At 38.7% G+C, this 21,206-nt stretch overlaps 1 protein-coding gene and 1 long non-coding RNA gene across 13 annotated transcripts in view; one reads left to right on the top strand and one right to left on the bottom strand.

Moving 5' to 3' along the window:
• The window catches only part of TNRC6C (trinucleotide repeat containing adaptor 6C), a 597,645-nt gene that overhangs the window by 419,011 nt on the left and 157,428 nt on the right, over nucleotides 1-21,206 (top strand). For 7 of the 12 annotated variants that reach the window (XM_087887233.1, XM_087887232.1, XM_087887230.1 and 4 more), the window contains exon 1: nucleotides 16,521-16,658. The exons of the other annotated variants lie outside the window; for them this stretch is intronic. The gene's annotated coding sequence lies outside the window, so the exon portion shown is untranslated. Of the gene's footprint in view, nucleotides 1-16,520; nucleotides 16,659-21,206 lie in introns of those variants that run through there. 12 annotated transcript variants of the gene reach the window in all.
• Nucleotides 9,931-14,355, bottom strand: LOC132710972 (uncharacterized). Its single transcript, XR_009621714.2, has 2 exons — nucleotides 14,215-14,355; nucleotides 9,931-10,461 (listed from the first exon to the last, which is right to left on the bottom strand). It is a non-coding gene; the product is annotated as an uncharacterized LOC132710972 (long non-coding RNA).

Here is a 21,206-nt window from a genome sequence, read left to right as displayed (position 1 = left end):
CTAACTGGAGATGCTTGCTAAACTAACTGAATTAAACCTTTCTCTTAGAGAAGTCTATCATGATTAGAAAAGCCAGACAGTCTCAATATTCACCTTAACTACCTTAATATCTCTGAGAGACCTCCAATGATCTATATTGCGGTAAAATTTCAAGCTTGGTGCATGTGGGTCAGCGATTTTTGGAAAATAAAAGCATTCCCTACCACCACTTAAGACAATTCTGGAATCAATTAGAATAATGAGGAGAAAGTCAAGTCTGTAGCTATTAAATATGCATTGAGAATGAACTATGCCAGAAAAGAGAACACCAGGATAAATCCCCATTACTCATCCAACTCTGAAGAATTTTTCATCCTCCATGATAGCTGTCAAAATTACTTTTGCTATAAGACTATACAAAATGTGGGGTCTTCAAAGAATGCAATCACATTTCCTTGCTGTAGGACCACTTGTTTTAAAAGTAGTTGAAAAAAGCACTACAGTTTCCAAATGCATTTTGCTAGGCTTGATATTTTTCTGGCTTTTCACGGGTCTTTACAATGAGCGTAATAGGATAGTCACTTCTCTCATTGCTTTCTAATACATCACATATGCTTACTTACATGGAATTACTGGAGCAAACTGTCAAACAACCAAAGAAGAGATGGAAATGGGGGTTATTCTACAGGGTCCATGATTTCAGATTCTCTGATTCTGTTTTTTTTAAGAAATGTCCCCAATTAGTTCAGAAACATCATAAACCAAAAGTGAACTACATTTTCAAGACTGCGATTGAATTGCTCATCTGAGAGAATGTACTTGAAACTAGAGTGAGTGGGTTTAAGGCAAAAAGTAAATGTGAATTCATTTAAGTTTAAAGTTAATTGAAAATACAGGTAGTTAATATGAGTACACTAATCTCCCGTCATATTTTTAAACATGACTATGCAGTAGTAGCTACTTTTGGAGGACTCCAAAATCTTCATCTTTGGCTTTGGGGGCTGCAAAAGATTTCAATGAAACATGTATGAATATGAGAAAACTACAGTTAACTGTATACCTTATATAATGTATTTAGGAATAACTGTATAAAAATGCTATTGTGAAATAGTGGGACAACCAGGTCTTCAAGTCCTTATGAAAAGTCAGGCCAATTTGATCTCCAGAGGGTGATTCCAGAAGGTGATTATAATGCCCGATGCCTGATGGTCAGTGAGAGTATCTCCTGTTGGGCGGGCTTGTACCAGGAGAGAATGATTTTGCACATAATCAGATCCTGAACCAATTAGGGCTTTAATTGACAATATAAATATTTCTAAGTGGGCAGCTTTATTCCTGGTACACTACGTTGTGCAGCAGCATATGCTTAGCACCAACTGCAATTTCCAGACATTTTCTGACAATGAACTTCATACAAAGTCAGAACATAAGAGATGGTCATCAATTATGGTGCCTCTACCTTTGCTTCTTCCTCAAGTCCATTTCAGAACTCAACTGACCTTGATTAAACTTAAAACTGAGATATAAGATACACAATTAGCAGCTTTAGTTGTATGTGCTTCTGGATCCCCCACAACACAGCTTTCTTCAAGAATGTTGAGATGGCACCTCTTAACTACAACTTCCCATGGAGTTGTGGCTAGGATTCCTGGGAGTAGTTGTCTAACACCTTTGGACAATACCAGATTTGTGAAAGCTTTATTCATTTGAAGGCAGGCCAGAAAACCTTTGAATCCTTCCCAAGATGGATGACTACCAAACCTCCATATATCAAACTAGCATGTCAAGGAAGATGCCTCAAGCTAATAAAAGTTAATGTACGCAAGAGTTAGCTTGCTTATCTTAAATGCAAACAAACATTAAATCATCTGATCTGCTGTGCCAAAACCAAAGCATTATATTGTCTGTTGATCTATTTTGGCTCTCACTGGAGCAACCTCACCTACCGTGTTTCCCCGAAAATATGACATGTCCTGAAAATAAGGCCAAGCCTGATTTTTGGGGTGGGCATAAATATACACCCTCCCCTGAAAATAAGCCCTAGTGAAGGGATGGGCATGGGCAGCATAGGAGGCAGCCCTTCCCTTCCCTGGTTACCTTATGGAAGCTTGGCACCTTAATTGTGGCCCGTGGATCAGCTCAGCAAGCAAGGGCCGGGAGCTACCTCTCTGTCTCTCTGCGGAGGCCTCCCAGTGCAATGCTCTGCCACAGCTTTGGAGCAAACCTCTGCCTTCCCTGCACAGGATTGCAAGGCTGAAGGCTTCGGAGGGAGCATTTTTGGGATGTGTGTCTGTGCAGAGCTCCCCAAGGATAGAACGATCAGCAGGGAAATGGGGGGGGGGGGATTTTCCTGCTGATCGGAGCAAGGCAAAGCCTCCAACTTGCAATCCTCCAGAGCAGCTGCCTGTGTTGCCTCGCCCGTTGACTCCTTTGGGCTGCTGAGTGCCAGCCTGCATGCCTATTCGGTGCTGCAGACACCGGGCTTTCCATACAGCTATGCTGAGCCCATTGGTCTTTGGACCCTGGCGGGTGCTGCAGCTCTCTTACCAGCTATGAGGTGGCACAGGCAGCACAGCTTCAACCGTGACACCAGCAGCACGGGGCCTTCAGCAGCCGAGAAGTGTCCCAGCAGCAGCTGGGCCAGCAGGCAGGATGGGTGAGAAGCTTCCCGCCAGGCACTGAAGCTCCGCCACTGCCGCTGGGGGGAGGGGGGAGAAAGAGAGAGAGAGAGACCTCCTTTCCAACTGTAGTGGAGCCAAAGAGTCTAAAGAGGGCCAGGTGTGGGGGGAGGGGTGGTAAGAGGGGGGAGCGAAAGCGAAGGCGAGGAGCTGCACGTTAACCTGGTGGGAGGTGGGAAAGTTTTTGCGGGCCCAGTACATGGCTCTACCCTTTGTCTTCCTGGCCAGACTCCACAGCTGAGAGGCAATGGAGCACAGACTTTTGCCCATTTCTTTCTGGGTGCGGCGCTTATGTTTGCTTGTTGGGCTGCTTCCTGAAGCTGGTACCTCCGCGGCCAGCCACTTTGCTTTTTCCCCACTTTGCTTTTTCCCACAAGCATGGGGTGCTTGTGGGAGGCACTGGCAGCAGGTGGAGGCAGAAGCAACCCCAACCTGCTGCCCACTCCATCCCTCTGTCTCTCGGCTTGCCTGCAGCCATGCCGAACAAGCAACACCACAGACTGTCTGGATTACCTGCCTCCCCCATGCCTCTGCCTTCATCTGCTGCAGGTGCGACCGCACAAGCCTCCTGCAAGGCAGCTGGAATCGCTTCTTTCCTTCCTCCCTCCCCCCCGTCTCTTTCCCTTCCATTGCTGCTTCTGGGGAGCAGACAGCATGACGGAGAAAGCGAGGCCAGCAGTAGCACTTTTAAAAAAATTAAGATCTCCCCCGAAAATAAGCCCAAGTGCTTATTTTGAAGCCCAAAAGAAAATAAGAAAATAAGTTTTGGGGAAACACAGTAGATGCGCTGTAAAAAAAAAAATGCTGGACCAAATGGGTTGTTGTTGTAACACTAGCAGGGTTGCATGGAGATCCTCCTTGCTTCTTATTGCCTCGGCAATTTAACACACACGGCAGGCACATATTTCTCACAGATGACACTAATAGTAACAAGTGACACTAGAATAGGCTTCTGCTGTCAAGCTTGTCACCCATGTGGTCATCACTCAGTAGAGCTGACGAGCCAGAAAAATTAAGAGCTTCTTTATGGTGCACAGTTGTGACAGAATAAGACACGAAAACTAATCTGAGATGGAGTAGATTCATCTTGGAGAGCTGCAAATGGCTGCCACAAAGGCTTACCTTCATGGAGCCCCTCCCCGCATCCAGATGGTTTTGTTGAGCACTCATAAATAGGAGCCATGCAGAAATAATGTAGGTCAGGGTACAAGGGAACTAAACACATATCTGAATCACATACGTAAGATGGTGGGGGGCTCTATTTAAATTGAATAAATAAAAGTTACGCCACTTCAATTGCAAAAAAAATCCCAATTGCAAAAGGGGACAAAAGGAATAACCTGGAATTTCAGCTAGTCCTAGCAAAATGATTTCAGGATGAAAGTGGCAAGTTCCCACAAACTATGGGAAGCCAAAGAAATCTGATACCTGATTAGGAGCTTTTGCACTGCTACTGAAGTTAGAGTATAAAAGGCTCAAAACATGTTTCATCTTGTTTGTAAATTCTCATTGTGACTTATGCTTCCTCGCTCTAAAATCCAATTCATAATTCAAATTGTGATGATGGATTTTTGTGACAATTTTGCACCTGCATGGCTCACAGTTGTCAGATCTGGCATCCGCAGCTGTCAGCTACCCTTAGTCTAGGTGATAGATCAATAGATGTGATCTATTCCTTAACCAAGGACACCATCTTATTAATATGCAGTCCTTAATTATCCTAAGGGAATATGATCCTTGTAAAAAAAGTATTTGCATCTCATTTCAATATTCACTCTAAACCTACAAATTGTACAAACACTGCCAGCAGAAATATACAGAATATTTCCAGCATTGGGCTATTGAGGATTATCACTTAGACCTAAGAGAACATCAAAGAAATGACACCTCCTCTCCCCCAATAATAGTGCTATTACCAAATAGAAAATTCAAGGTTTTGAGTTTAGCTCAAAACTTATAGCAGGTATTATGAATAACTGCCCCAACACATTAGCCATCAAGATCTCTTTGGCAGAGGTTTATGATTTTAGTAGGACCACCACAAGAATACTTGGATTTATATTCAATCCTGTTGCTAGATTAGTACTGTATGCCTATACTTGGTTTTTTAAAACAGTCAAGTTCCAATTATAAACCATTTTTGTAGTAATGACAAGCCATTTAATTTAATCAAAAAGATGTTATAATCACTAATCTAATTTTGGGTTGTTTATTTAAAGAGGTACGCTGGAGGCAGAAATCCTTAGTTTCTATCTCTTAGCATCTGGCACTTGAATACATAGTGGATATATACACTGCAAAAAGAAGTACAACTGTTGTATTCATCAGTCAGTACCCCAATATTCTGGAATCAAATTGCAGGCTCCAACAGAGATTATGGTCAAGGTTTTCTAAACTCTGAAGCAGGATAGGATTGGTTCTAGTTACTATTTGGATGAAAACCCACCAAAGAACACTAAGGTTATAAGGCTGGATTAGAAGTCTTTTTAAAAATGCCCAAAGAAGGTAATGATGGACTACTTCTATAGTATTGCCAAGAAAACTACATGGATACATTCATGAAGTCAAGAAATGATGAACTCAATTCCTTTATCTTTCAGCTAAACCAAGTAACTAAATATTCTGTGTTTTAATACAACTATCAGAATAAATTGTGGAAACTTTTCCTCTACAGTTTTACAAATGTGGTTATTTGCATCCCACAAAAGTCAATCTAGACCAGTGGTTCTCAACTTTCCTAATGCTGCGACCCTTTAATACAGTTCCTCATGTTGTGGTGACCCCCAACCATAAAATTATTCCTAAAACCATTGAAAATATGTGTTTTCCTATGGTCTTAGGCGACGCCTGTGAAAGGGTCATTCGACCCCCAAAGGGGTCCCGACCCACAGGTTGAGAATCACTGATCTAAACCAAAGGATCCCCCCCCCCATGATCAATCTGTAATCAGCCTTGAAATAAACATTGTTATGCAAAACTAACATTCATCAATTCTCCTCCTTCCTATAGATCTATTTAATCAAACTTATTATCCCCCATCTGATTCACTGGGATTACAGCATTCAGAATTTCTATTTCTGGACATTCTTGTGTGGGAAATTTGGGCATTGTAGTTCCATCTACCATAAACCACAGCCATGAGCCAATTAGAATCAAGCAGCAAGGCAGTAGTGAGTTTATTTTCAGAGTCCCCCCTCCCCCACTCAATTGTCTTCAATTCTGGGAGACTGCTTGGACAAGTCCCTGAAGTTTTCTTGGCGAAGTATTTTGGAAGTGGTTTGCTATTGCCTCCTTCCTAGGATTTAAAAAGTATGACTGGCCCAAGGTAACCCAATGGGCTTTATTCTACCCTAGTTAAGGTGGAACTAGAACTCATAGTCTCCCAGTTTCTAGCCTCTAGCTTTCACTAAAACAAAACTGCCTTTGTAACATTATTTATTATTATTATTGGTTCGATTTATATGCCGCCCTTCTCCGGAGACTCGGAGCGTCTTACAATGCGTTAAGCAAGCCTTCATACTTTTTGTATATACATGCTTAGTAGGGCTTTCGCCCCCCCCCAAGCGGTGTTATTTTTTATACAAAGTCATCTTATTGCCCCCACAATCCGGGTCCTCATTTTACCTACTTCGGAAGGATGGAAGGCTGAGTCAACCTTGAGCCTGGTGAGATTTGAACTTGCAGTAATTGCAGGCAGCTGGTGCTACTTAAAAGCACTTTAGTCTGATGTGCCACCAAGGCTCTTTAACATGTGAAGAAATCAGACATGCAACCATTGTATTTTGCCTCAAGGAGGCTATTAATTAATGGAGTAGTTTAAATGCACCCTATAAACAGAAATAATCTAAAACCTATCTTCTTCTACCATATCTGGTGTACTGGAGAAAAGGAAAATATTGTATAGAACCTCAATTACTGTACAGAAGAATTGAACAAAAGAGATCACAGTATCAAAGATATGAGCCAATATTTGGTCACTGAAGATTTGGTCACTGAACTAGAGCAAATATTCTGGAAGTTAATGTTAAATGGGCCCTAGAAAATATTGCTAACATGAAAGCTGCAGGAGTTGATGAAGTTTCAATAGAAATGTTTGAGATGATGCTATTAAAGTGCTACTTGCACATTGGAAGCAACTAAAGAAGATAGCAGGGGCCAAAGGACTGGAAAAGATTAATTTGTATTCCAACCCACACATCCCAAAAGGAGAGGCAATGCTAAACAGTTTTGAAACTATTGCATTTATATGAGTTCTAACTTCAACAATATGATGAAATGAGAGCTAAACCTGTGTTCTAGTCCAGAGTTCCCCAACCTTTCTGGTTTAGTGGACCAGTGGGCAGGCGGGGGGGGGTTGGTTCTGCATGAGTGGTGGGGAAACACACACAGCTGTAGTTGCATGAGTGGTGGGCATGTGCACCTGCCCCTCATGCAAATGGAACATGTGTGAACACACGTGTGATGCTCATGCAAGAGGGGATGTGTGCACATACATACTCACCTGCCACTTTGGGCAGTTTGGTTCTAACTGCTTATAGCCCAGTAGTGGGCCATGGCCTAGGGGTTGGGGACCCCTGTTCTATTCTACCCTCAGTCATGGAAGTTCTCTGGTTGACTTTGGGACATTCACTATTTCTTAACCCAATCTATCTCACAGTGTTGTTGTTGAGGGAAAAAAGAAGAGGGGGCAATTCATATGGAGTTGATATACAAGAGGCAGGATATAAATCAAAATAAATAGACTTGCTAATGATACCATTTTGATGACTGAAAGAGAGGAAGAATGGAGAATGTCTTCTTGAAGATAAAAAGAAGAGGGCAAAACCTGGTTTGCTGCTCCACATTTTTTAAAAGAATCAAACTTCACATTACACCAACATGCAGGGCCAACTGAGCACAAATAGGGAAAGGCGAACTTGAAGTAGTAACACATTTTATCTTCCTGACTAAATAATTTATAGAGATATAACTATTTGGGAGAAAGACTGACAGATCTAGACAAGACATTAACATGCAGTGACATCACACTGACAAATAGGCTGTAGGCTACAGCTTTTCAAGTTGTAACATATGGCTATGAATACTGGATCATAAAAAAGCTGAATGAAGAAAATTGGTGCCTTTGAATTGTGATGCTGGATAACATGGTTGGGAATACCCTGCACTGTAATGAACAAATTATTCAGTGCTAGATGAGGTAAAACCATACTGCTCATATAAACTCTAATAATGAAACTAAAGGTTAGATGTTTTGGACATGTAACTCAAAGGCAACAATCAATGGAGAAGACCCTGCTTCTTGGAAAAATCAGAGCAACTGAGATAGAAAAGACCAAAGATGACAAGATGGTTAGATAATAGTGGCACAAGCATAACTTTACAAGAACTCAACAAAATTGTTACTGACAAACAATCCTGTAGAACCAATATCCATCAAGTCATGAATGAACCACAGTAAAGAAGTCTTTGCTACTAGGCTCATGTTTCTCTGCTCAAATTGCTATTATAGTTTCATCTAAAGGTTAAGACCAGCTACATTAGATTCCCTGCAGATACATTGAAGATGGTCTTAATCAAGCATTAGTTCAGCATCAAACATATGTGAAAGTATTATCCAGTTGGAATATCTGCTTTCCAATATTTTCAGTTATGCCACTAGCTGCCTTCCCATCTTCTTGCTACTGTAGATGATTATGTATAAGCCAGAAAGTAAGCAGAATAGGAATAACTATGAGGAAAAAAACTGTATCTGATCCAACTGAGGATTAAGTTATAGCGAGTACAGATTTGTGCCGAGAAAATGTAACAGGGTTTTAAGATTTAAAAAACAAAGAAAACTTTGCTTTATTAATGTGGAACAAATACACATTCTTGTCAAGCTTCTCCAAAAATATATCAGGAAATTAAAAAAAAAAATCAAGCAACACAAAAGCATAGGGGAAAATGTAAAGTGACTCAGCTACATAGAATTTTAGAAAAAACAGATGGGCTGAATTCAGACCAGGTCATTATTAATTGCCTAGACAGACTATTTTTGTTGGGTCTAAGCAGGAAGAAACTTCTCACTTCCTGGTCCTTTTAGATGCTGCCAGTAGCTTTTGATAATATCAGTGGTGGTATGCTGCTAGGATGCCGGTTTGAAGACACCGATTTTCAGTGATTCTGCTCTTGAGTGAATGATTCCAGTCTGTTAGGATGTAGCTGCTCCACAGTGCTTGCTATTCCCCCCATTTTCTATATCAAGTTGCTAGATGAGGTCTTCTGCTGATCTAAAGGGAGCTGCTATCATTAGGCTGATAATATTGAGCTGTATATTACATTACCTAGTCAAGTTGAAACGCAATTAAGTTTGAACAAATGTCTGGGGGTCTGAAGAGGGCAAAATAAACTCAGATTAAATCCATCCAAGGTTGAGTTGATATATATAATTCAAATATGTTGAAATATTGATAGTTACTCTGAATAGAATTGTGTGCATTCCAAATGAACTGGTTCAAGAACTCGGTGTCCTTTTGGACTCATGACTATTGATCAAACAACAGGTAGAGTCTGTGACTAGGGGTGGGGTGGGTTATGCTTACCTTAATCTCCAAATTCTAGTTTTAATCCTACCTGGGCCAGGCGGCTTTAACGATGGCAAGCCATCTTTTCAGCACCATCTGGTTTGATTATTGTAATAGATGATATTTCATGGAGCAGCCTTTGCACAGTCCAGAAGCTGCAGCTGCTTTGGGATGTGGTGACAGGAGTCCTGCTGAGTCAGTTTACAGAACTGCAAAATTGCAATGGCAGTGCTAAAATTGTTGCATTGCTTACCTGCAGGTTTTTGGGCCCAGTTCAAAGTGCTGGCCATCACCTTTAAATCATTATGCTGTACAGACTAGCACTGCAATACTATGCTGCCTTGTCAGCAATGAATTTGCCCGTCAGTAGGGACATATTATGAAGGCTTGCTAAAAATCTGCCCCATCCATCAGAGGTCAGAAATGTCTGATGGGTTCTACACTCTAGAACTCTTTTCCCTAGAGGTCTGTGCAACTACCTTCCTCGTTACATTTCAAAAACCCCTCCCGAACAGCCCTCTTGCAAAGAGCCTTTTTAAATCCAAGTTGATTCCTAACAATATCCATTGGGGTCATACAATATGTATGTATTTTATTGTTTGGCTGTGCACCGCCCTGAGTCCTTCGGGAGTATGGCAGTATAGAAATCAAATAAATAAATAAATAAATAAATAAATAAATAAATAAATAAATAAATAAATAAATAAGTCTTTTGTATCAATTTATATTTTTAATCTGTTGTGACCCACCCAGAGGCTTGACTATTAATTTAGTTTTTAAAACTCACCCCCCAAAATAAAACCCAGCTGTATGTCAATACTATGACCACAAAAGGTGGGGAGAGAGAATGGCTTTCCAGTAGTATGGAAAGCAATGAGATTGTACTAAATCAGTTTTAACAGAATAACAGAGTTGGACGGGACTGTGGAGATCTTCTAGTCCAACTCCCTGTTCAAGCATATACCATTTCAGAGAAATGGTGTCCAAACTCTTCTTTAAAATCTCCAGTATTGGAGCACCCACAACTTTTGAAGACAAGCCATTCCATTGAATAATTGTTCTGTCAGGAAATTTTCTCCATAGTCCTAGTTTGGTTCTCTCCTTGTTTAGTTTCCATCCATTGTTTTTTATCTTGCCTTCAGGTGCTTTGGAGAATAGGTTGATTCTTTCTTCTTTGTGGCAGCTCCTTAGATATTGGAACACTGCTATCATGTCACCACAGTTCTTCTTTTCATTAACATCTGTTTTAAGATATTCATTAATTTGGAATAAGCTAAAAGAAGTTGCTCATATTCTTCATTTCAACTAGAAACATATCTAAATTTTATTCAATACTAGTAAGTACAACAAATCAGTGGTGGGTTTCAAATTTTTTTACTACCAGTTCTGTGCGCGTCGCGTGGCTTGATGGGCATGGCAGGGGAAGGATACTGTAAAATCCCCATTCCCTCCCACTCCAGGGGAAGGTTACTGCAAAATCCCCATTTCCTCCCGATCAGCTAGGACTTGAGAGGCAGTCAGAATTTTTACTACCGGTTCTCCGAACTACTCAAAATTTCCGCTACCGGTTCTCCAGAACTGGTCAGAACCTGCTGAAACCCACCTCTGTTACAAACGTAAGATATGTTTTGAGAAGACTGAGATAGTTTGTTTCTTTTCTATCAGATTTAAGGGGTGAATAACACACAATTAGAATACAGCCACAATATTTGACATTTTAAATGTAACAATAAAAATAATTAAAAATACCAATTCCATTTTAAGATCTTTAAAATGACCTTTTATAATACCTTAAAGTGGAAGCAAATTTCAATTCACACATTTCCTTATAATACAGAGAAACAAACCACTTTCACTGGGCAATAGCAATGTATATTTAATTTGTGACATTAAAATCCTATTCAAGCCTGGGAAATAAATTGCAACTTACAGCAGCAGTGAGGTCACATGACTATGCCTATTCAGTTTGTATGAGACTTTTGATTTCAGAAAGTATCAGTAAAATAATTTTCTGTTCTCCTTTTGGGCTGCCAGGCACTGCAGTTGCTGACCTACATTTATAAACACGACAAAGTGGAATTCCATTGCTATTTTTGTTTTTCCATTACTCCCTTGCAACTTTGTCCCCTGCCTAGATTTAGATGTACAGCAAACAAAATCATGCCCCTATCCATCATCAGTAAAGTCAGGGTTGATTGGCTCCTCTCCCAAACCGAGCCATTTCAATGCAAGTATAATCAGATCTGCTGAAAATTGCCAGCAGAAATGCTTACCCTCTATTGCTAGTACTTTTTCTCTGTGAAAAGCAAGATTACTTCAAATTTAGCTGCTAAAAGATTTCGTGCATAACAATGTTGTCTAGTCTACAAAGTTTTTTAGACTAAATATACAGCACCTGTGTGTGTGTGTTTGGCTTTGTTCTGGACTTCTCTTCCTATTGCTTTCTTAAGCAATGTGGTCTCCCTCCAGTGGCAAAAAATGGTTCTAATTACATTTCAGTCTATAAATCAAAGACGTTATCAGACTTATCCTCAACAGCTAAAAATAGACCCATTGTGCCCTGATGAGGGATGACAAGTCCAGCACTTCATAGTGTACTTGCCAATCCATCTTCACCGATATCTGTTATATATCCATCATACGGAGTTCTCAGATTTTTTTTCTTCTATGCCAGAGCAAATGTCTCTCAAAACAAAGAATCAACATTCTAGCAGTTGTTTGCAAGAACTGTGACTTAGAAAGATAAGGAGTAGTGTTATGGTAAGCAAATAGCAAAAATAAGTCACATGGACCAAAAAAAAAAAATCATTCATTACAAAGGGAACACACAAATGATGTCAAAACTGAAAATTAATGGATCAGTTTGATCCCTGTCTTCTGAGAAGAATCACTATGTCTAGTAATAAACAGCCATTACAGGTAATCCAGGCAAGTGAAATCAAATCTGGTCAAATATCTCATGAAGTTTTTGTTGGTTGTTGAAAAACAAATCTCTTTTGAACAATTGATTTATTCAGAATAAATGCTCATTGAAAGGTAATAAAATAAAAATGTAGATGAACTTGAAAATAAGGTGAATTTTTAATTTGTTTGAGATACTATTGTGAAAACTATCTAAAAATCAGAGTGCTCAAGTTCATGAAAAAAGTTTTTATTGGAAATGGCTAAAATATAACATCAACATTGCCTATAAGGGAAAAATAAACCTGGGTTTAGCATTGAATTTAATTTTCACACATTTAAACTATATCTCATTTATTATCAGCACAATAACCATAAACGCTAATTCTCATGCTAATCTTTTAAATTTTATTATCACAGGGATATATACTTGTTGACATTGAGTCACTTTCATAATTGTTTAGCATACTGTAGTTTTAGTCAAACCACTGAGTGTAAGACACAATGAGGCATAGTGTTGCAACACCAATAATATTCTGTTTAGAGACAGAGTTGAAAAATCATACCAACTATTATGCTTGGAGCTTTAAAAATCTTGGACAATTATGTCATCTTGTTAGGGGATTTAAGATATATATTTCAGTTGGTCCAAAGTTTATTGCAGAGTGTACACCTCAAACTTTGTTTCTACATAAAAGAAAAAGATGTGCCTGAGAGTCTTGATGACTGTGTTCCCAGAGTTTTCTTGGCAGGGATTTGCAATTACTTTAAAATTTCTCAGTCTAGCCAACATCCTTAGAATCTCCAGGTAATTCTTCTACCCAAATATTAATCAGGGTAAAACCTGCTCAGCTTCTCAGATTAGCCAGGGTCAGCAAGGTGTTGTCACCTTCTAAGGTGCATATTAACTATTAATGAAAGTTGACTTGTGTCTGTGCTCCAAGCAAGTATTGGATCAAATGTAATTCTATGGTTTCTGAAAGTTTCTTAGGAGTTGCAATAGCATGGTTTTGGATTGCCTAAAGCTTTATAATGGATTGCAAACTGCCAGTTCATTCAAAATGATATATCTATGGATACTTTTAAAAGTCTTCATGATTATGTCTTTAAATAGGGAACTCCAGGGTGAATTTGTATATGCTTATTCTGCAGTTCATACCAATGAATTCAATACTTGTAGTTATTTTGGCTCTTTTTGCCATCTACAAAATACATCCTCCAGTTATCTGTAAATGTATATCAAAGCAGGCTCTCTGTATGGTTAGGTTGACACAATGTATTAAGCCACATTTTGCTTTTAACCTTTTTAAAGTTAGGCCTAGTCACCCTGTTTACACAATGTTAATCTTTACAAGGTAATTTACAAATCCCAGCAATTGGTTTTACACATTGTGCTAAGCTAAAATCACACTAAATACATTAGAGGTTAGTATGCTATACAAAAACCTCTACAACGAGATTAGGAGAACACTCAGTGAAGATAGTTTATTCGGAGATGTAGGATTTCCAAGCCTACTTACCGGCTTACATTTGTAACAATTGTTTTCAGTGGGCCAAATAAAAGAAAGAGTAAGGTTATTTTCTACATGAGAGTTATTCTTTTTGATAACTTTGGATGGTGAGAAACCAAAACATTGTAAAAAACAACAACAATTTACGGTATCTTTTTACCCCTATAATATTGCTGGTTCTTCTCTGAAAAGTAGCCTGATCAATCTTTGGCTGACAGTAGCCAACCAAGCCATGGAATTCAAGGCATTAAATCTATTTACTTTACCCCAAACTTTGCATCTGCAGGCATTACATTGGAGGCACTCAAGTTTAATTTGGTGCTCCCCTTCAGGTTGGAAAGGTTAACTATCTTTGGCCATGAATTCTGTGCACCCTTGAGATTAAGGGCCACCAAAGCGAGAATTATGCTATTATTGATTCTCTTCACCTCTTCTCCAGCTCACTAGAGAGACTATATTAAACAAACATCAAGCCACTTCCTCAGCTTGGTGTGCCTCTTCACCTTCAGTAGCTGGGTGAATTCCCAAGGCTTCACTTCACCCTTTCTGAAACCAGCCAGTGGACCAACAGGTGTAGCTTACCTTATGTATGTCATCCTGGGAAACAGGTTTAAGTTATTATCCTAAACAAGGGATCTCTAGTGGGAGTAGGTCGAAATCAATAACTCTGATCTTTCCACGGCAGTGCGAGGCGACTGCTCAAGTTTATGGTAAATTCAGAAGAAATGGGCTAAAGCTGGGGGTTTTTTTTCTTTTCTAAAGCGGGTCATAAAATTATAAAATAGCGACGGCATCGCATCTTTTAAGTTCTTTTATTTCGGCTCTCCTTTCACTGAACGCTTGTGTTGCGAGACAGGCGGCGGCTACTAAAATAATGGCTTCAGCGTACATCCACCAAGGATACAGTTACATAAACAAACAGGCGGATCAAACCAACCTATTTGTTTTCCAAATGGTTCGGTTGCGGCTGCAACGCGTTTTGCTTTTTTTTTTTTTTTTTTTGAAAAGTTACCGAAACGAATGCCCTGCGCCTTTCTCGCATTCCCAGCCTTGGGGTTTTTTTTTTTTTTTTTTTGCTTTGCTTTTCTCTGTGCAAAAGCGGCCGGGAGCGACCTGCGATTCTCACTCCCTCTCTATGGCGAATTAGCTAACACACAAGATGGACGGAGCAGGCAAAGCCATTCGAGGCGGCGCTCATCACCCAGCCAGGGAAAAGGCCCCAGCGGCCGCTCTCACGCGACTAGACAAGGCTGAGAGAAAGGCGGGGCCCGCTAACCGCTCCCGTCGCCCCATTGGCTCGCCTTTTGTATCATCTTTGCATGTCTCGGAGCCTTCTTTTATGCGTTCGGCTTTGCCACGTGATCGGAGAGGTGGTCGGGACTTCCTGTTTGAGGTCAGGGAAGGGAGGGGGAGGGATTCTCGCCTCTCTCTCTCTCTCTCTCTCTCTCTCTCTCTTTCTCCTTCGCTCCTTGCTCCCTCCCCCTCGCCCCGTTGTGGTCTCGCGCTGGCTGCCTGGCGGGGCTCTTGTCAGTTAGTAACAAAATGGCTGCGGTGGCAGCAGCTCTGCTCCTGAAGCGGAGGGCACAGGCTGCGGAGGCGACGGCGGCTGCTGCTGCTGCTGCTGCTGCTAGTACTACTACTGCAAGGAGGAGTGGAGGGCCGGCTCGGCGGCATCACTGAACACAGCGGCGTTGCTTGTCCTGCCAGCGGCCCAACCCCTTTCCCTTACAAGCGAAAGCTCGGTCCGAGGAGCCGTCCCTGCGGCTGCTGCCTCCATAAATCCCCCTGGTTCCCCCAGAGAATCTCTCGTCAATCGCTGGGGAGGGACAGGAGAGCGGCGAGCGGCTGCTGCTGTGGATTCTGCTCTTAAACTGGGTGGATCCCGCGGGGAGAGGAAACGACTGACGGACCTCCTTGTGAGAAACTCAGCTGCGGGATCGCCCCGGGTTTTGCGGATCCTGTCTTTGTGAGAAAGAGACTGGATTTTGCCTTCTTCTCTGGATCCACCTATGTTTGGCTTGTCTGGGTGGATCCGTATGAAAGAGAGTGGTGGGCTCCTTCCTCACCACGAAGCCTATTTTCTGGATCCTTTTTAGGATCCCGGTACATGAGAGAGACTGCTGGAGCTCCCTTCTTTGGATCCACGTATGAAAAGCACTGCTGGTGGGTTTCCCTGCCATTTGTGGATCCTTGCCTGGATTCTTCTCCCCCTTGGATCTTCCTGAAAGAAACTGTTAGATCTTTTTTTTTTTCCTGCTTGTGTTCTACGTCTCGCTTTCCTTTAAAAAAAAAAAAGACTTTACTGGGTACTTGGATCTCTGTCTCAGAGTCTTCTGGCTCTTTTTTGTTTTTCTGAGCTAATCTCCTTTAAACTTTTGAATGGGTTCGATATTATCCATTTTAATTTGCACTTTTGAAAACAAAATATTCAGATGCTCCTCCATGTAAACTGAGAATCTACCAACACCTTTTTAAAAGCCGTACCCTGAACAACTACAAAGCATACAGATTTCACGCTCATCCTGACAGTATATTTTTGCTGCAACCATCTATGTTTAATTTTAAAAACAAAATTCTCTGCGCAGAATTTAGCTGAGAACTCATAATTGTGAGTTTTGCTTCATTGAAGAAAAATAATATTCTTGTTTTGGAATTGGACCTGCCTCTGCTGCACTTATCTTCTGGGCTGGAAATAAAACTGGAGCATACAGCTCTTCTACTGTTGGTTTCTTGTCTGATTTTCCCAACCCCCTTCCTCCTCTTTTGTGGCAGAATATTTTTGGTGGTTTTTGTTTTTTGTTTTAATTTGGAACGAGCATAGATATTTAAAAAAACTGACTTTATTGGCCGTGAGAGATTTTTTTCATATTCAACGTGAAAAATACGGGTATTTTTTGTAAGAAAAAGCATTAAAAGAAAGGAGCACGGTAGTGAAACTCCCAGGCGCCAGACAAAATATTCATTTGTTCTTTTTCAAGGAGACCGAGTAGAAAGCTGCCAAAGAGCCCCAGAAGGAAACAAGCAAGGTAAGAGAAGGACCATTCACATTCTTAATGAGGGGGCAGAAAAGTTACAGATGGAAAAAGACCTCTTATGAAGTTCAGTGCCTGCAGTTTGTTATTAAGTAGCTCCTGATCCAGGACTATGTAACTCTTAATCTGTTTTTTAATCATTATATAATGATTAAAATGAAAAATTAACAAATCTCCCTCTCAAGCTAATGTATTCACAAGCTAAAAATATCCCCAATTGACAGCTTCAGATACTTTAAAAACTTCAATTTTTCTCATATTCCTTGCTACTACTGAAAACTCCAAATGCCTCATTTATGAAAAAAATATGGAAGAAAATGGAAATAATGAGAAATGATTTCTTTTGAATTATTAGGGTTTGCATGCTGTTGCTAATAACTCTTACTATCATGTGGTGTGCTGTTTGGAAAATAGTGATAATTAATCTTGGCAATTTCAGTATAAGTATTGCTAGAATAGAGAAGCTGATTGAATGTAACCAAGTGGTCAAAACTTGAACTTCATCTATGATTAGTTACTGTTGGGCATTTAAATAATGAGTGGTGCAATTCTGTATAGACTTATTTGAATTAAATTCCATTGTGTTTAGTAGGACTTATCAATTGGTATGTGCAAAGGAGTACAGCCTCCCCCCAAGTAGTTTTTCTGATGTCTCTATTTCTTTGCTGGAGTATTCTTAATAAGGATAGATTTTTTCCCCTTTTTATATAGTATTTTTGATTAAATGGAACAAACAATGATTAAAAATAAACACAGAACTACAATGACAATTTGCATGTAATTTTACTATGAAACTTTGCTGAAAGTGTACCCAAAATCCTTGTGTTATTTAAATCAAAAGCTAGGCTCTCTAGAAACATAGCTCATGCATAGAAGAGTATTATGATACTTTTAATATTACAAAAGTGACTAAGGCTGATTTAAAATTCCTTAATGTTTTTGTCATTTTATAAACAGAATGCTAAAGGATGGTTTGATTACTTAAAAGTCTGCATATGGAACAGCAAACAAAATAACATCTCTGTACTACTCTAGACAAATGTTTTTATATCAATAGATTCATAACATAGAAACGTAGATTGTGAGAAATACCTACATATGAAATAAAGCATCTATAATTATTGAAATGTTTTTAAAAGCTGATAATGTGTTTCATTATTTCTGCATATTTGAGTTTTTGCTGTTGGTTTTGTCCATATAATATAATTATTTCCATCAGAATTTAGAAAAATGAACAGTTTTACACAGGAAAAACCCAAGACTTAATATAACTTGTTACAGGAATTTCTAATAATCATCAGAGTTGAGGGTCTCTCGGTTCTGTTTCAACTAGATATTCTCAACTTTGATCTAAAATGCCTCAGAAATATTTAAATTTCATTCATAGATACAAACATGTTTTATTGCTATTTTTATTCTCATTTAAATTTTCTACACAAGTAACCCTTCAATTAACAAAACATTTTATCATAGGTAACTTGAAAAAAGGCTATTGCCTTTTAAAAATTCATTAAAGTATTTTTCTTTCTTTCCAATGTAATTATAGTTATTGGTACATTTTGGTTAACTTTTTAGCATATTTGTAACATAACATGCTTTCCATTTTTAATTACTATGTTAAGTAGACTGAACAAAATACAAGATTTCTAGTTTTGCAATAATTTTGTTGCATTCTTAATTTTAGTGAAAATATGTTTTCACTGATCAAGAATTAAATGAACTTAATGATAGGGTTAGTGCAATATAAAAGACAGAAATGCATTCTGCTTTCCCTTATTGATTTTTCATATTTCCTGAAAAAGAATAGTCAAGCTGAGAGCGACTGACCAGAGCAAAGGAATAGTGGGCTTATAATAGATATAACTCAATGAACATGTCAATGCAGTGCGCAGCAGCTATGAAAAAAAAATGTGAATTCCATGCTGGAGATCATTACAAAGGAGCCACAAATAATACTATTCTGTAGTGTTCTGATGCAAATATATAATGTGACCATATTTGAAATGCTATATATGCAGCCAACAACTGTGTACTAAAAAGCATATTATCAAGCTGAAAACAGTGCAGAAAATGGTAACCATAATTATTAGACAATTCCATCATTTTCATATGTAAATTATCATTTAGTGCTTTTTAATTGAGAAAACAATGCAAAGTAACTGGGCAAAATAGCGGTATATAAATCGTACATGGTATACAAAGAAATTGATGAAGTTTTTCTTTTTCAAAATATAACAATCAAAGGTTGCCAAATGATGCTGAGTGTTGAAAATGCTTCTTGACACATCATATAGATTCTGAAATGTATCACAACATACAGCTATAGCCAGCAACTTTGATAATTTTAAAAGGGATTATATATATTCATGCAGAAGAAAATTGCTAGTAAATATGCTACCTTCAGGATCAGAGAGAGCATGCTTAGACTATCAGTTACTGAGAAACAGCAGCAGAGGAAGCTGTTATTCCTTTCTTTTGGGATTTCCATTGGCCATTATAGAAATAAATATTGGACTAAGTAGGCCGGTGATTTGATTCACTTAGGTTCTGGTGTCAACAAGCAGTCTGCAAAGCACTTTAAAACAGTTAATTAAAATATCCCAAATGTAAGTTTGTTCTTCCTCACAATATGAATGTTGGAGGTCTGATATTGATAAAAAATACTATGTCAATGCTAGTCTATCAGCTAAGCAGGCACAATCTCATGAAGGGTATTTGTACTCTTAAATCATAAACTCTATAAGCTGTATATACTATATCTCTTGTGATTCAGTAGTCATGCCTTTGTGAAATTCATTACAGTTCTTGAATAGATAAGCTGATAAAAGAAAAGTGAATAATGCACTTATCTTTTGGTGAGAAATTCTGCTTTGAACCTTAAAATGTGTACTAATAAGATAAATATTCTGTATTTTGAAATTCTGTCCTTGTAACAGATTTTTTATTGGGTGAAAGAGATCCTTTCACATAATAATCACTATTTTCCCCATAGAAAGCAGTAACTTTTAATCTTTAATCTGCCATTGTAGCTAATGTACCATTTTGCAACAGTGATTAACATTGCTGGGCAGACAAATATTAAGGTATTAATTAAACTTTTCAGCTATTTTTGCTGATTTAAATCTTAAATTATAATACATCAGTGTTATAAATGTGTATCATAAATTGAAGGTTTACATGGTAAGCATTGGAGTATCATATGTCTAACAACAGGTTTTTTGGGTGTGGTGTCTTTGGATGTGTTTCAGAGATTCAATATTTTAGCCAGGTGTGAAAAAAGGGCAAAAAGGAATACTCACTGTAGCAAAGTGCATATAAATATTTTTCCGTGCCTTAGTTAAAGATGCAAACGAATTTCCATCAATGGACAGTTCACTTTTATTTACAAGGATTATTGTTTCCTTAATGATAGTAAGCTGTAGGAATACAGTTACTAAAGCATCAATGTAGATATAATTTGGAACTCAGCATCTTAATGGAATAAAAAAACAAGGCCATTGAGAAGGAAGAATGAATAATACCTAAAATTGCATTTAGTTGTTCTCTGCAGCTGGTCTTGTTGAGATAAATATGCACTTTTCCCAATACTGTCATCTGGCTGCTTTCCAAAACAAGCTGGAGGAGCAGGAGGTCAGGGGTGGGGCAGCCTTTTCCTTCAGCAAAGGCGGATTTCAGATGGAAAGTATTGCTAAGAAAGTCTCTGTGAGAACACTTACAGACTTAATGCTTAGCTTCTACTCATTTCAATTCATCCAAAGAATAAATGCTAATTTCTTTGCCTTTCAAACCTGTCACTATCCTAGTTGATACTATTACTTCATATAAAGCAATTTTAAATATTAAATTTAGTATGTTTTGGTGAAACCGGAAATACACTATGAACTATATAAAATTATTATATTGGCTGCTGGTTAGGATTTGCATTCCTTGCTTTGCAGGATGTTAGCTTGTGATGCACCATCAAGTTGTTGTTAAAAACTAAAATCCATATTACAAGATAATGTCATACTTGAAACCTTTTCCCCCTTGGTGTTGAAGCTGTAGAAAAGAACTTATCATTCTATTTTAGTACTATAGATGAATAAGAAACCTCTTAAGTGCCTGATGATGATGCAGTCTAGCCAATTTAGTATCAGCTGATACCTTTTGGTGATAATGTCTTGAGCTTTGAAGTAACTTTATAAAGGTATTTAGCTGGGTAAGAACTGAAAGACTCAAATATTTTGTTGAATTGTAACATGCTCTGGATGTAACAAACTGATTTACCAAATTAGTTTTCTGTGATGCATGACTTTTGCATTTATGCATAAATATAGCAAGTTGTAGAGAAAGATGAATCACCATTTAAAAACATTCTAAATTGGATTGTTCATTGATTTCAGTGGAACTTGCTTTAAACTGTGTACTAAGAGCTGGGATTTAGAGAGCCACAAAATACTATTGCTGACATACAGGGAGATAGCAGATTTTTATATTTCTTCATTCCTCTAGTTGTGTCTATTTAGAGGAGTGCTTGAATTTTGCTTGTGTCATGGGATTGGA

The sequence above is a fragment of the Pantherophis guttatus genome, chromosome 2, assembly GCF_059756535.1.
Source record: "Pantherophis guttatus breed Tessera chromosome 2, ASM5975653v1, whole genome shotgun sequence".
NCBI classification, from domain to species: domain Eukaryota; kingdom Metazoa; phylum Chordata; class Lepidosauria; order Squamata; family Colubridae; genus Pantherophis; species Pantherophis guttatus.
The sequence above is the reverse complement of the archived record's forward strand: the minus strand, read 5'-3'. Positions and strand labels throughout refer to the sequence as shown.